A 13,923-nucleotide genomic window follows, 5' to 3' on the forward strand; every position below is an offset into this window, starting at 1 on the left:
ATGATATTATGATTTGTATGTGTAGTACAGCTAAGAAATAAAACATTAAGATCAGATACATCAGTCTAATTGTTTCCAGTACAGGAAGAGTTAAGAAACTCCAGTTGTTATCTCTATGCAAAAAAGCCATTAAGCTCTAGGTGGAGAGGGCTGTCATCTGACTTTTATTATCTCATGTGTTTTCTTTTGCTCTGCCAGAGGAGAGGTCATTAGTTCACAGACTGCTCTGAAAGAATCATTTTGAATGCAGAGTGTTGTGTAATCTGCACATATTAGAGAATGATGCAATGTTAGAAGAACACTATATACCTGAAAATAAAAATATGAGAATATTTTCTTTGCTGCTAATCTTCTAGTAATTATTCATAGTACACAACCAATTCATTATATCATATATTTTTTTTCGCTTCAGTGTCTCTTTAAAGGCCATATCAGCCAAAAATCTAGCATGTGTACAGGTGTCACTTAAAGATCCAGCATGCTAAATACTTAAGCTATTGGCAACAGTGGAATGCATTGCTCCTCCCTTGCCCTGCCCACTGGAAGATGCACCAATGTGCGCCATGTCATCTCTTCTCCCCTAATTCTCTCCCCTAATTCTCTCCCCTCCATAACAACAAAATGTGTTGCTCAGCTGTGGCCAAAGGATGCATCTGTATAAATTTGTGCACAAAACTGTTGCCCTACTGATTGGGTTAAGATCCTTACAGGCACGGGTGGCGTTACACTGGGGCATTGCCCTTCACTGGGAATCACTGTGCACCCCTCCCCCCTGCTCAGTAACTTACAGTTAACTGTTTCCAGGCTGTTTCCATCAGCATACACTGAACAGGATAGGGTCTGTAAAATAAACTCTCCATGTTAGCCTGAGTATATGAAGGCATTTAAGTAAACCAAGGGTCTTATCTATTTGCCATAAAGATCCCTTGTAATAAATGTATCTGGATGACATTTACAATACATTTGAAAAAAAAAATGTCTCTACTTCCTTCTGATTGTATGTTCTAACATCATCAGCCAACAGAAATAGAGTCTGTAGAAGGCTTACAAGTTGAAAGCTTACGGCTTTGGCCAAGCAACAATCAAAAGCATTGTTCTTCCCACTCACCCAGCTCCCATGTGACATCACACCTGCCCCACTCCGTCAGCCTCACTTCCCCCCGCATAGCAACAGAACATGTTGCTAGCCTGTAGGCTAGTGACACATCTGCACAGTTTTGGCCCTGCAATATTGTCAGACGGATCAAGTCCATTGGGCTCACTAGGTTTTGGATTGTGCATACACGTTTACAGTAACTCATGTTATCACTTGATGGAACCTATAAAGAGTACTCTCTGTATACCAAATTAAACACACAGCATACCTGTTACCAACCAAGAAACATGCAAGTGTGACTGACCCTTCTTTATGCTAAATCAGACGTTAGAGAAAGCTGCAGCTGAATGGAGACTCCCTTTCATCTGTCTCAGGGAAGTAAAATAAATGCATCAATACCAATGTACCAATTCAACACATTTGTTTTTTTATAGTCATCATAAACTTTCAGTTATATGCATTTGCTATATGATCCTGTCATTCTAAACTATGTATATTAGGCTTGGATGCAGCAGACTTTCAGGGCCAGTTTTCATTTATCTTACCATTAAATCCATCATTTTCATAGAAATATCTGTTTAATCTTTTGAAAAATGTACAGAGGATTCCAGGACTCCAGCCTCTTAGGTATGCTCAAGGTTAATGGTGCTTAAATGGTTCTTCCCCTCTGCAGAGGACATGGATAGACCAGATAGATTTGACTCTAGTATTAGGACAAGATGGAAGGCACAGATTTTATTAGTTACAGTATTTATTTGTAAATGGTGCAGAATGATATTAGGCGTAGCTTATTTACACCCACAATTATCTTACCAGTTTGACAAACTTAATACTATAGGCTAAACCTTTTACAATTTAAGCTGATAAGTGTTAAGGGGCCCATACACTGGTCGATTTCAACCATCGATCATTCGATCGATTCCATGGAATGATCGGTAGGAAATCGATTCTAGCAAATCTATTGATTTGCGGCTGATTTCGATGGATTTGATCTAACTGACAGGATGGAAAATCTAGGTCGATATGCTGCTAGGCAGCAGATTGATGGCTCATGGAGTTGCATTGGATCTAAAGCCGCATCTACACGAGTAGATGCGGCCGCGATGCTCCTTATCAATCGAGCCGCTGATGCGGCTCGATTGATAAGATCCGACAGGACGGATCTCTGCACCGCCGATTCCCTACTCGCTCCCCGAGAGGGGACAATGGCAGGGAATCGAGCGGAAGATAAGCGGCGCCGGCAGGGACGAGCGGGGAATCGAATGTGGCGCACGCGCGGCGAGCGGGGACGCGGTGGGCACGCGGAAGAGGCGATCCGGCGGCTAATCGAGCCGCCGGATCGCAGCCTCATCTACCCGTGTAGATGAGGCTCAATAGTCCAATAATGCATTTAGATTGATTTCCAATAGATTTCATTATGAAATCTATTGGAAATCTGTTCCTAGTGTGTGGCACACATCAGATAGATTCCTGTCAGATTCGACTTGACAGGCATCTGACAAATCTATCTGATGGTCGAATCTGCTGCAAATCTATAAGTGTATGGCCACTTTTAACGATGACAATGCTTAGGAGAAGTCATGGAGAAGCATGTGATCAGTTTGATCAGCTGATAGATTTGTAAGGCTCTGATTTGCTGGTCATGATTTGCATTAAACCAGGAAGTCATCACAGCAAATAATAACCTTACAAATCTATCAGCTGATCAAACTGATCACATGCTTCTCCATGAGTTCTCCTAAGCATCCCTAATCAGTGTACAGTATGATTCTATGTGAGAATAAAAAGCAATTGCTACATTTTTTCTAGTTAAGGAAGCACTGTATTTCCACATCACAATTCTTTTCTATTTACATTTAGCATTTTACATGTATTTTGATGTGATTTAAATGGGATCATTCATTTTCATGGTGTTATTGCATTTCTCCTAAGATTTTATAAGTAACAAAAAAAAATTAAACCAGGGAAATCAAAAGAAATTGCATAGCATTACTGCAACTTTGGGCCAACTATGACACATCAAGGTGGGGGACAGTGGCAAGGTTTGGGAAAATGCAGCTTGGGTAACTAGCTGGGCTTGGAGGGAGTTTAGCCATACTTTATACTTCTGAGTCAAAAACACAGATGAGGTAAAGCAGCACAGCACACCTCCCAACTGCTTCTCTCTCTCTTTTTTGGGGGGGGGGGGGGATTGTTGGACTACTCCTGTGTTTGAACCAAATCCCACTGTCCCCAATTTGTTCCTCAGCTGTAAGGTCTTTCTTATAGGTCTGTGTAATTACATTTTTGAAGGGAGAAGTATTTTTCCTAAATATTTTTGCTCCTTTAAGTTGGTCCTATTTACCTTAAAACTAGCAGAAATGATTTTACACATATAAGAGGTAATTTCTAAATGCGACTCATATTTGGGCGTATGTGTAGGTTTCATCTGCACCACAAGTGAAGTGTAGCCCCTGGCCATCATTGACCTTGCTGTTAGTATCATGCTAATGTAATACAAATGTAATGACTACAGGGTAAAATGTTAACTGTAAAATTGCAACCTTGACTGTACCGTCTCCATGACAAACTTTGGTACACAGCCTGCCCAATGGTCGTGCATCCATCCAATCACTCCATTCTCCTGGCCTCGATATCTGTATTAAGTAAACATAGTACTTCAATGAACACATATACATATTTATATGCAGACACCTATTTATATAGCTCCAGCCCCAGGATGTGGTGTATATACATCCGTGTCACCCACAATGACACCAGAAGGAAAACCAGCTACATGGGTGAGAGTTTCAAGGGAAAGCAGATAAGTAGGTAATGTATCTACTGCTATTGCAGAGCTAATTTGGGGTGCATTGATAATGTAGGGTGCCTCTCAAACTGCAACTTCTGAGCTTAGCATACAATCCAAGTAGTTTCGAACCCTCAAGTAACAACAATAGTTGAACCCATGCACAATAGGGAAGAGTTTACTTACAGGTGCATAGTGGGACAGCTTTCCTCCAGGTACTGCAGCAGTAACAACTTTGAGATTACTGTTCTCAAGACTGAAAATGAGAGGAAAACATCCTCCCAGCCTAACCCCTAAATTATAAAAGGAAGATAAATGGCGCGCTCATTGCCCCTCTGTTACCCAGGTAGAGTCACTCTATGACCTAAAATGACAAAACCAACACTGCTGCTATCATCAAGAATGCCCAGCAGAGGATGTACCAACTAAGGCATCTAAGAAAGTTCTGGTGCAGTTTTATTCTATCATCAACAAATCCATATTCACATCTTCAGTGAATGCCTGTTTTGGCTTAGGGCCTGTTTCCACTACATGCATATTGGATGTAGAATGGATGCAGAAAAACTGACTCCAATGAACGCCTATGGGAAAGTCTGCATCAGAAAAATTGCGTTTAGTATAAACAGGCCCATAGACATTCATTGGAGTCAATTTTTCTGCATCCAATCTGTGTGTAGTGCAAACAGGCCCTTATGACAAGTATGGAAGAAAGCGAGATTGCAACACATCATCTGATCATTAGAAAGGATCATTGGTTGCACCTTATCTTTCCTGCAAGACTGCTATGGCAGAAGGAGCAAAAAGAGAGCCTTCAAGATTGCCACTAACGCCCTAACCCTGCCCATTCCCTTTTCCAACTGCTGCCTTCAGGAGTAAAAGCCCATACCCACACTGGTGTATGCTGGTGACGTATGACAATCGATAAAGATCTGGCAAGTCAGATCTTTAGTGATACCAGACACTCGAACAATGCCACTGTTATCGCCACAGCTCTGCCTGACGGAAGTCACTCCACCGCACACACTCATTGCTCCTACACCTCCCAGCATAGCAACATACCTGTTATCAGTGCTCTGTTGCCCTACGGGAATCAGTATTCAATCCCTTGTAAGACAGATGCAGCAGACCTTGCCAGCTTGCCAGATGGTGGGTAGGTGAGTATGTAGCTTAAAAGTCTGAACCATTAAAATAAAAACTTCCAGGCATGGAAATCATTTCTTTCCCTGGGTGTTAGCTCTGTGTAATGATAAACTATGCAAATCCCTCCAGCACGAACAGTACTGATGTAACTGCTGGAGTATGAAGGCATTACATCACAGAGCCGTGTACACTTGAAAAATGGGTGTTGTTATCTATTACCATACTGTCTATCTGAAGTTATCTGTTAAAGGGAACCTGAAGCGAGTAAAATTATTTAAAATAAACACATGATATAGCTGCAAATGAATATTACATACTAACCTCACCGTCAGTTCCTCAGCACTGAAATATACCATCTGCTGTCAGTTATATATCAGCAGCTGTCAATTACAACTGAATGTGCAAGGTAATGTCCATGTTTCCCTTTGGCTCAAGTGGGTGATATTACAGTTTAACAGTGTGCTGACCAGGAAGCTGTTATGGGTAATGGCTATTTTTAAACTGGAGGACAGAAAATTTCATTGATCACACTGGACAAATGGGACGCAGGAGAGGAGAAAGAGATTGAGGAGTAGACTACATGGGAGGTAAGTATGACCTGTGTATGGTTATTCTGACTTTTTATTTTCAGTTCAGGTTCTCTTTAAGCAACTACCCGGTACAATTCTTCATAAGTGTAAGTTTACATGGCCAAATAAAAATAATACTCAGATTTGCATATATATTTATATAGTGAACCAAAGCAACCCTTTTTTCTTTGGTCTTTTTATAATTGATTTTCTCAAGAACTACAAAGTCTTTCTGAAAGTTTTCCTTTTCGTTTTTTCCCACTATTCTCACTAACATGTCTTGCAAATTTGGTGAAGATAGCATGTTCAATAAACATTCAATAAAAAAAAAAATCTCAACTGCTAAGCAATAGTGATTTTCGATGCAAACTAAGCCTAAGGCCCAGTTCACATCTGCGTTTTTTTGCGGATCCGGCCATCTGGATCCTGGAAAATGGCCCATTTTTACAGCCAGTGTGCTGTAAAACGTCCTTTTTCCATAGGTTCCTATGGTGCTGCAAAACCTTCCATGTCCGATCCGCTGGGCACAACGGTCCACAAAATTAGGTACTGCAGCATTTTTTTGTCCGTTCAGCGGAACAGACAACGGAACCGTACAGCCGGATCCGCTGCTAAAAGCTAATGTGAATCGGGCCTTATGCTGGGAATACACGGTTCGTTTTGAACCGTGTATCGAGCCGTTCGATGGATTCCGGCGCGTCCCCGCGGGCGCCCGGATCGATTCCCGCTCGTCCCCGTGGGCGGCTTCTTATCTTCTTTTCGTTTTTTACTATTATCCTGCCCGCGGTATCGAGCGGGGAATTAATCCGGCGGGTATCGGACAGGTCGGAAATTATCAATTGAGCCATCAGCGGCTCGATTACACGGTTCAAAACGAACCGTGCATTCCCAGCACTAGACAGCAAAGTTGCTGAAAGTCCTGAGCAGTGTGGGTGTCTGGCCAGTGCCCGGACTGTGGAAACAGGAATTTGGCTGCGGAGAAATGTAAGTCACCAATGACATATCATGTGGACGCACCCATTGAGTTAGAGGGCTGCCAGTGCTTCCATATGGTTGCTGTTCTCTCCTGTTGTTTGGAGGCATAGACCTCAGCTCTCGTAGTGGAGTGGCAGCAGACAACAGAAAGGTAAACTGAGGACCCGGGAAGAAAAGGGGTGAGCACCTGTTAACTTTTCTAGGTCTCAGTTCAGGTTGATAGCACAATAAAATGCCCTGACCAGAGATCTATATTCCGTTATCTTCATCTTTTCCACCTCTGTGAATCTGTGAGGCAGAAGTGTATCTGTCATGTAAAAAGAGGTTTAATCAAGGTCAGCACAACATTTCAGACTTGCTTCCAATTTATTCAATCAATAAAAAGTCCAACATGCAGCTGACAATTGTTTGGGGTCACAAAGGGTCCTCTTTCTCAAAGTGTAGTGCAGACAATATACGATGCATTGTCTGTGCTATGCTTTGAGAAAGACAACCGTTTGTGGCCCAGAAACAATTGTCAGCTGTATGTTGACTTTTTATGGACTGAATAAATTGGAATCAAGTTTGAAATGGTGTGTTGACCTGGATATAAAGTCTTTATCAATGTTGGTGGTATGCCAACCACCTTGGACATGAACCCAATTACTGATGTGATGGTGTGCCATATAGATTTGTGAACTTGCTGATGCCATGTCAGAAGCATTGGAAATTGTCCTTCATGACCGACTTCTGAACTTGCTCTTTTTCTGGATGTCATACCTATCCTCTTATTATAATGCTTTCTTACTCATCTACCAAGAACAAGTATGTAGGTCAGGATAATTAGGAAATTGGTAACCAAGGTTTCCTCTATTTATATTTCATGACAGATGCTCTGTACACAATTATACTATCATACAGCAGTTACAATAAAGACTAGAGCTTCCTGGTGATGGGAAGCTTAGTCATGTCCCCTGCCACAATGTGGCCAGATGATGTACTGGCTTTCCCATGTACGTTCCAAATACAAAAAAAATGAAAGGAAACCTGAGAGAAATGAAAATAAAGCATTTGCACTTACCTGGGGCTTGCCCCAGCCCCCTTCAGGCTGTAAGCTCCATCACTGTCTCCCAGGGACACCTTGATCTACCATTGGTTGTCCCGGTATATTTATTCAATCAAGCTCTGTCACGCATGCAAGGCATGGCAGTGCATGCACCCCCATCGCATACTATGCTCCTGGCCAGGCAGTGCATGTGACAGAGCGAGACTGAAAAAATATACTGGGAATGCCAGTGGTAGATCAGAGCTGCCCAGGGAGATGGCGAGCCAGCCCATGGCTTAAAGGGGGCTGGAGGAAGCCCCATGTAATTATAAATGCTTTGTTTACATTCCTCTCTACACTTTAAGAATGGCTTTCAAATGCACACAACTTTTTCACATCCAAACTTATAATTAGGCGGTGACGGTTGTGCTAGTGAAGTATAGCAGTTGCGCTACCATCACATTGCCAAGCACTTCAAAGGGTCGTGTACATATTAAGAGTGCATGCTATGCTGACAGGACCGTACGTATCATGGACTCGCTTGTATTGATCCGCACTGCTCGAGAGTGGTATGTTTAGTAAATGTGCGTTGCGTCATGACGGACAGCACTGCACTTAAGTGTGAATGGGAGCTAACATTTAGGGGCAAAACGCAAATGTTTTTTCACATGCAAATTTTCTGACACTATGGGCTTGATTCACAAAAGAGTGCTAACTGTTAGCACGGCCATTTTTCGCGCGAATTTTCGCATTGCACGCGATCGCTAATTTTCGCGTGAAACTATACCGTTTTGCACGCAAACGCGAATGTTCGTGCGAAATCGGTATCGTTTTCGCACAAAAACGTTATCGTTTCGTGTGAAAATTCTTGATCGCGTGCAATGCGAAAATTCACGTGAAAAATGGCCGTGCTAACAGTTAGCACTCTTTTGTGAGTCAAGCCCCATGTATGTTTGTTTGTGGTTAAAATGAACCTGAAGCGATGTAAAAAAAGAAGACTTAGAAACTTACTAAGAAGAGGGAAGGCTCTGGATCCCATAGAGCCTTCTCGGTCCTCTCTCTATCCCCTCCTTCCACCGCTGTCCCCCAGTTAAGTTATTCGACCAGCTTTGTTGAATAACTCTTCAGGACTCCCGTGCAGGCTTCAGAAGTACTGGCCCTGAGCACTTCCAAAGACGAGCAGATATGTACTCCGCACATGTGTGTCCAGGCGCAGTACAGATGCACCCATCCTTGGAAGCACTTGGAGACATGAGTGCTTCCGAAGCTTCCCATATGCTGAATACACACCATGAGTTTCCGCGTCGCACGAGTCCGTCGATACGCGTCGATTCGATTATTTCCGTGCATTTCCGAGCGCATTTCGATTATTTTTAGGTCAAATGCCATGTAAAGTATGGCAAATCGACCTAATGATCCATCGAATCGCGAATCGGACATGTCGGAAATAATTGAATCGACGCGTATCGACGGACGCATCGAACGCGGAAACGTATGGTGTGTATCCAGCATAAGAGTACTGAAGAGGCGCAAAATTTGAAAGGGAGACAGCGGTGGAACAAGAGCATAGAGAAAGGACTGGGAAGGCTCTTTGTCATCTAAAGTCTTCCCTGTTCTTAGGTAAGCATCTACAGTAAGTCTTTTTTTTCTCTTATTTCACTTCAGGTTTGTTATTAATGTATGCCTTTTATCACAGTAGCTAAACAGACAAGCCTGAATCAGAATCAGAATCTTTATTCTCGCCAAGCACGACTGGGTCGTGCCCGGAATTGGGCTTGGCACGTACAGGGGACTGATACAGATACAAATACAGATACAGGATGGAACATGCAGGAACCAAAAAACAAAAACAGATGCAGGGGAACACAGTGAAGCATCATTTACAAATCGAAAAACAGAAATCAAAAAATACATCCAAAGAACAGGCAGAAAGTACTCTGGAGCTAGATCACCGTCCATGTGCAGTGTGCCTCAGTTCAGCGTGCTATAGTGTGGCTTGAGTTTGTAGGGTGGGGTTGGGGATGGGCAAATTCGTGAGAGAGAGTTCAGAAGGCTGACAGCAGAGGGAAAGAAACTGTTCTTATGTCTCGAGGTCTTGGTGAGGATGGACCGGAACCGGGGTCTTCGGCTCGAGGGAAGCTGACTAAAAAAGCGGTGGCCTGGGTGCGAGGGGTCGTTGGTGATCTTTAATGCTCTGGTGTTCAGCCTGGAGTGGTAGAGGAGGTCCAAAGTATGAAGGGCTTTCCCGATGATCCTCTCTGCTGATCTGATGATCCTCTGCAGTTTGAGCCTGTCGCTGGCGGAGGAGCTGGCATACCAGACCAGGATGGAAGTGCATAGGACAGATTCAATTGTAGCAGAGTAGAAGTTAGACAGAAGTTTTGGGGCCATACCAAACTTTTTTAGTTGGCGAAGAAAGAAAAGTCTCTGTTGGGCTTTCCTCTGTGTGGAGGCAGTGTTGGCTTTCCACCTCAGGTCACTGGAGATGGTTGTGCCCAGAAGTCGGACGCAGGGAACTCTTTCCACTTCCTTGCCGTCAATACGCATTGGAGGTAGGGTGGGAGCACGCCTCCTGAAGTCAATGATCATCTCCACAGTTTTTGCTGTGTTAAGGACCAATCCGTTCACTCTGCACCAGTGGCAGATACTGTCGACTTGGTGGCGGTACGCCTCCTCATCGTTATTGGTGATCAGACCGACGATGGTTGTGTCGTCTGCAAATTTGATTACTTTTACAGAGTCTGACGAGGATCTGCAGTTGTTCGTGTACAGAGAGAACAGAAATGGCGACAGGACACAGCCTTGTGGGGCTCCTGTATTGGTGGTTCTAGGTAGTGAGGAGATACCTACCTAAGTGTAGCTGTAGGGAAACAAATTGCCCCAAATGGGTACTCACCATAGGTGGAGGAAGCCTCTAGAGGATTCTTCCCCCTTCCTTCTCCACCAGTTTGTTCCAGCTCCGTTTCCTCCGCAAAACCACTTGTTGACAACTTGCGTCAGGGCAGTAGCATTATTATTTATTACTTATATAGCGCTGACATCTTACGCAGCGCTGGTACAGAGTATATATTGTCTTGTAACTAACTGTCCTTCAGTGGGGCTCACAATCTAATCCCTACCATAGTCTTATGTCTATGTACAGTATGTATCATAGTCTAGGGCCAATTTAGGGGGAAGCCAATTAACTTATCTGTGTGTTTTTGGGACGTGGGAGGAAATCAGAGTGCCCAGAGGAAACTTATGCAGATGGAGGAAACCCACACCGACACTGGGAGAACATACAAACTCCTTGTGGATGTTGACCTGGCTGGGATTTGAACAGGGGACCCAGCGTTGCAAGGCAAAAGTGCTAACCACTACGCCACCGCGCTGGACCTGACCGGTCTTGGCTATTTCCAATCTAGCCCGAGCGGGTCCATGCTACAGTACGGCCACGCTTTGGGGGTCTCAGCACTGGAACAACCTGATGGAGCAGGACGAGGGCGACTATGGAAGATACATGAATTTCATGTAAGTATCTAAATTCATGCATTTTAAACCTCACAGGTTTGCTTTATAGTATACCTGAGACAAAAAAAAAAAAAAGCATTGATACTTACCTGGGGCTTCCTCCAGCCCCCATCAGGCCAGCATGTGTGACTGGACAAACTTACTGGGATCGGAGCAGCCTGGGGGCAGCGAGGGAGCCCACGGCCTGAATGGGGCTGCAGGAAGCCCCAGGTAAGTATCAATACTTTTACTTTGTTTCTCTCAGGTTTCCTTTAAGATTAGGTGATCAAATGCATTGAAGGTAATTTTCAATACTCCACTCATAGGGGATGTATACGCTAAACTAATTAAACTAATAAGGCTAATGAAAGTGAATGGGATGGTGCACACCAGAGTGGGTCAATTTTCCTACAAACGCAAACTCGGGGGCTGCAGCATTTTTTAGATTTCTGAGGCGTTTTTGCCTCAAGGTTAAAGTATAGGAAAGTGGAAAACCGCTCTGAAAAACTCTAGATCAGAGTGATTTTCCAGGCGTTTTTGTTACAGAAGCTGTTCAGTAACAGCTTTACTGTAACAATATTTGAAATGTGCTACACAAAAACGCTCCAAAAAACGCTAGTCATGCCTAGAATCACTCTGAAATCTGCTTCAAAAACCTCTAGCGTTTTGCAGATCTGCTAGAGGTTTTTGGTGTGCACTGGGCCTTTAAGTGAACACGAACCGAAGCTCAGGTTCAAAATCTGCACTTACCAGTTAGAGAGGGAAGCCTCAGGATCCTAAGGGCCCTTTCACACCAGAGGGCTTTTTCGGCGTTTTAACGCCACGGCCGAAGTTGGCGTTTTCCTAGGTAAAAGAAAGTCCATAGACTTTCATTTTACCATTCACACTAAACGCTGCGTTTTGGAGCGTTGCGTTTCAACGCTCCCAGGCGCTTTTTCTGGGCCTACCGCGGCGTTTCTCATTACAATTGACTGTAATGTAGAGGCGTTAAAACGCCTTCAAAACTCCTTGAAAACGCCTGCAGCCAAAACGCAGCGTTTTAGCCTTTTACCGCTGCCTGTAGTGTGAAAGAGCCCTAATGAGGCTTCCCTCGGTTCTAACAAGCTCCCCGTTGCTGTGCACCCCCCCCCCCCCCTTCACATCGGGCCGCGCAGCTCCTCTTCCTGGTTTATGTGCGTGAATGGTCGTTCAAGCCCGCCTGCACATGCACAGTAGTACAGAGCCTGTGGGCAAGCTTAGTCGGCTATTGCATGCACTGGAACTAGGAAGACCTGATGTGATTAGTGACAATGCATTGTCGCTAATCTTCTGGGGGGCTGCACTCAGCAACGGGGACTAAGGAATAGCGAGGGAAGCCTCAATAGGATCCTGAGGCTTCCCTCTCTTTAGGTAAGTATCTGATTTTGTGTACCGGAGCTAAACAGACATTGATGAATTCATATAATACAAACCTAAGGCAGTAAAAAAGCAGAGAGGAACAGGCTATTTGTGTTTCCAAAATAAGGATTATTCCTCTATATGAGGGACACACTGGGTGCAGATTGCACATTTTTACTTTCTGCATTCTTGTAATTCGGTTGTAAATCTAATACATCTGTTCTGTAATTACCTTGAAAAATCGTCAACTTTCAAAGGAATGAACATACAATTTCCTTCACAACTCACAGAAATGAAACACACAAGTGAAAAAGAAAGCAGGGCATAGGTGAGTGCCTTTTCAAGGGTTACTCCAGGACGCCTGCCGGTCACGTGATTCCTTAGACAGCACAGCAGCTGGAACTACACATCCCATCAAGCAGCGCGCCGCTGGCCGGAGCCCAGACAGTGGAAACAGGAATGTGGTTGCTGGAAGGCGTGACGTCACACGTAGGCGCGGCCACCGAGGGAGAGCGTCCTGGGCTTCCATCCCTCCCGCTGTTTGGAGGCGGAGACCCCGGCTCTCGGGGAGGAGGAGCGGCAGCAGCCACTGGAAAGCCAGACTGAGGAGCCGAGAAAGAGAGGGGAAACAAAGAGCGAGCACCCCGGGGGGACAGCGGCGCTGTGCTGCGGGTAAGTGCACCGGGCAGAGGCTGGGGGAGGGCAGTGCTGTATGTACACACATATGTGAACACACCCACATACACACTGCACGGGGCAGCTGCTGTCACTAGTTACTGTGCTGCTGCTGGAGAGAAGTTGCCTGTGTGCATGTCATCAGGGGGAGCTGCTGCCAGCTTGCCTGCCATAGGCACTGTCCGCCAGAGACATGTCTCCAGTCCTTCCTCCATCCATTCCCCGCACAGCTGCATCTGGATTCGGGTGTGACTGCTCCACTAGTTGTGGTGAGGCAGCAATTGTTGCACCTCCACCCTGTGCTTTGCAGCTGCACAGATGTGCCCCCCTGATGTGTCGGGGTGGGGTCTGTGGCCCTTGCCCAGGGTGTCATTGGCTGTGTATGTGCTGGGCTGCCAGCCCCTGCTGTGTGTGTACGTGTGTCTGTCTGCCTGCATGGCTGCAGCTGCCCAATCTCTCTGCAGGCAGCAAAAGGGGGCTTGGGATCCTTCAACAGCAGCACAAAGATCATGGGCTGTGCTGGGGAGGAGGATGAGGGCAATAAATACCCAGCCAGGAGTAATGTGCAGACCCTGGACTAAGAGACCATTTCCACCCCATGCAGAGAAGAAAAGGAAAAGTAGATTGCAGCTGATGGATTGTAAACGTGTATTTTGAAGGGTCAAGTCAGACTACTGTCATTTTGCTGTATCAGTTCTTTCCCATACTCAGTCTTTAATGTTCATATGCAGACTCCTACTTTGCATGTGGGTTTTGCAGTTCAGGCTGGAAGTTGTCTCGGAACAGTTTT

The 13,923-nt window shown here is 44.8% G+C and overlaps 1 protein-coding gene and 1 long non-coding RNA gene across 2 annotated transcripts in view; one reads left to right on the forward strand and one right to left on the reverse strand.

The window, feature by feature from the left end:
• Positions 1-1,647: 1,647 nt before the first annotated feature.
• LOC137547056 (uncharacterized) lies at positions 1,648-12,827 on the reverse strand. Its single transcript, XR_011026448.1, has 3 exons — positions 12,691-12,827; positions 3,640-3,732; positions 1,648-1,799 (listed from the first exon to the last, which is right to left on the reverse strand). It is a non-coding gene; the product is annotated as an uncharacterized lncRNA (long non-coding RNA).
• Positions 12,828-12,961: 134 nt separating this feature from the next.
• Positions 12,962-13,923, forward strand: part of ANKRD50 (ankyrin repeat domain containing 50) — a 106,353-nt gene continuing 105,391 nt past the window's right edge. Inside the window, exon 1 of the mRNA XM_068280051.1 lies at positions 12,962-13,130. The gene's annotated coding sequence lies outside the window, so the exon portion shown is untranslated. The remainder of the gene's footprint in view (positions 13,131-13,923) is intronic.

This window comes from Hyperolius riggenbachi, chromosome 1, assembly GCF_040937935.1.
Source record: "Hyperolius riggenbachi isolate aHypRig1 chromosome 1, aHypRig1.pri, whole genome shotgun sequence".
Classification (NCBI taxonomy): domain Eukaryota; kingdom Metazoa; phylum Chordata; class Amphibia; order Anura; family Hyperoliidae; genus Hyperolius; species Hyperolius riggenbachi.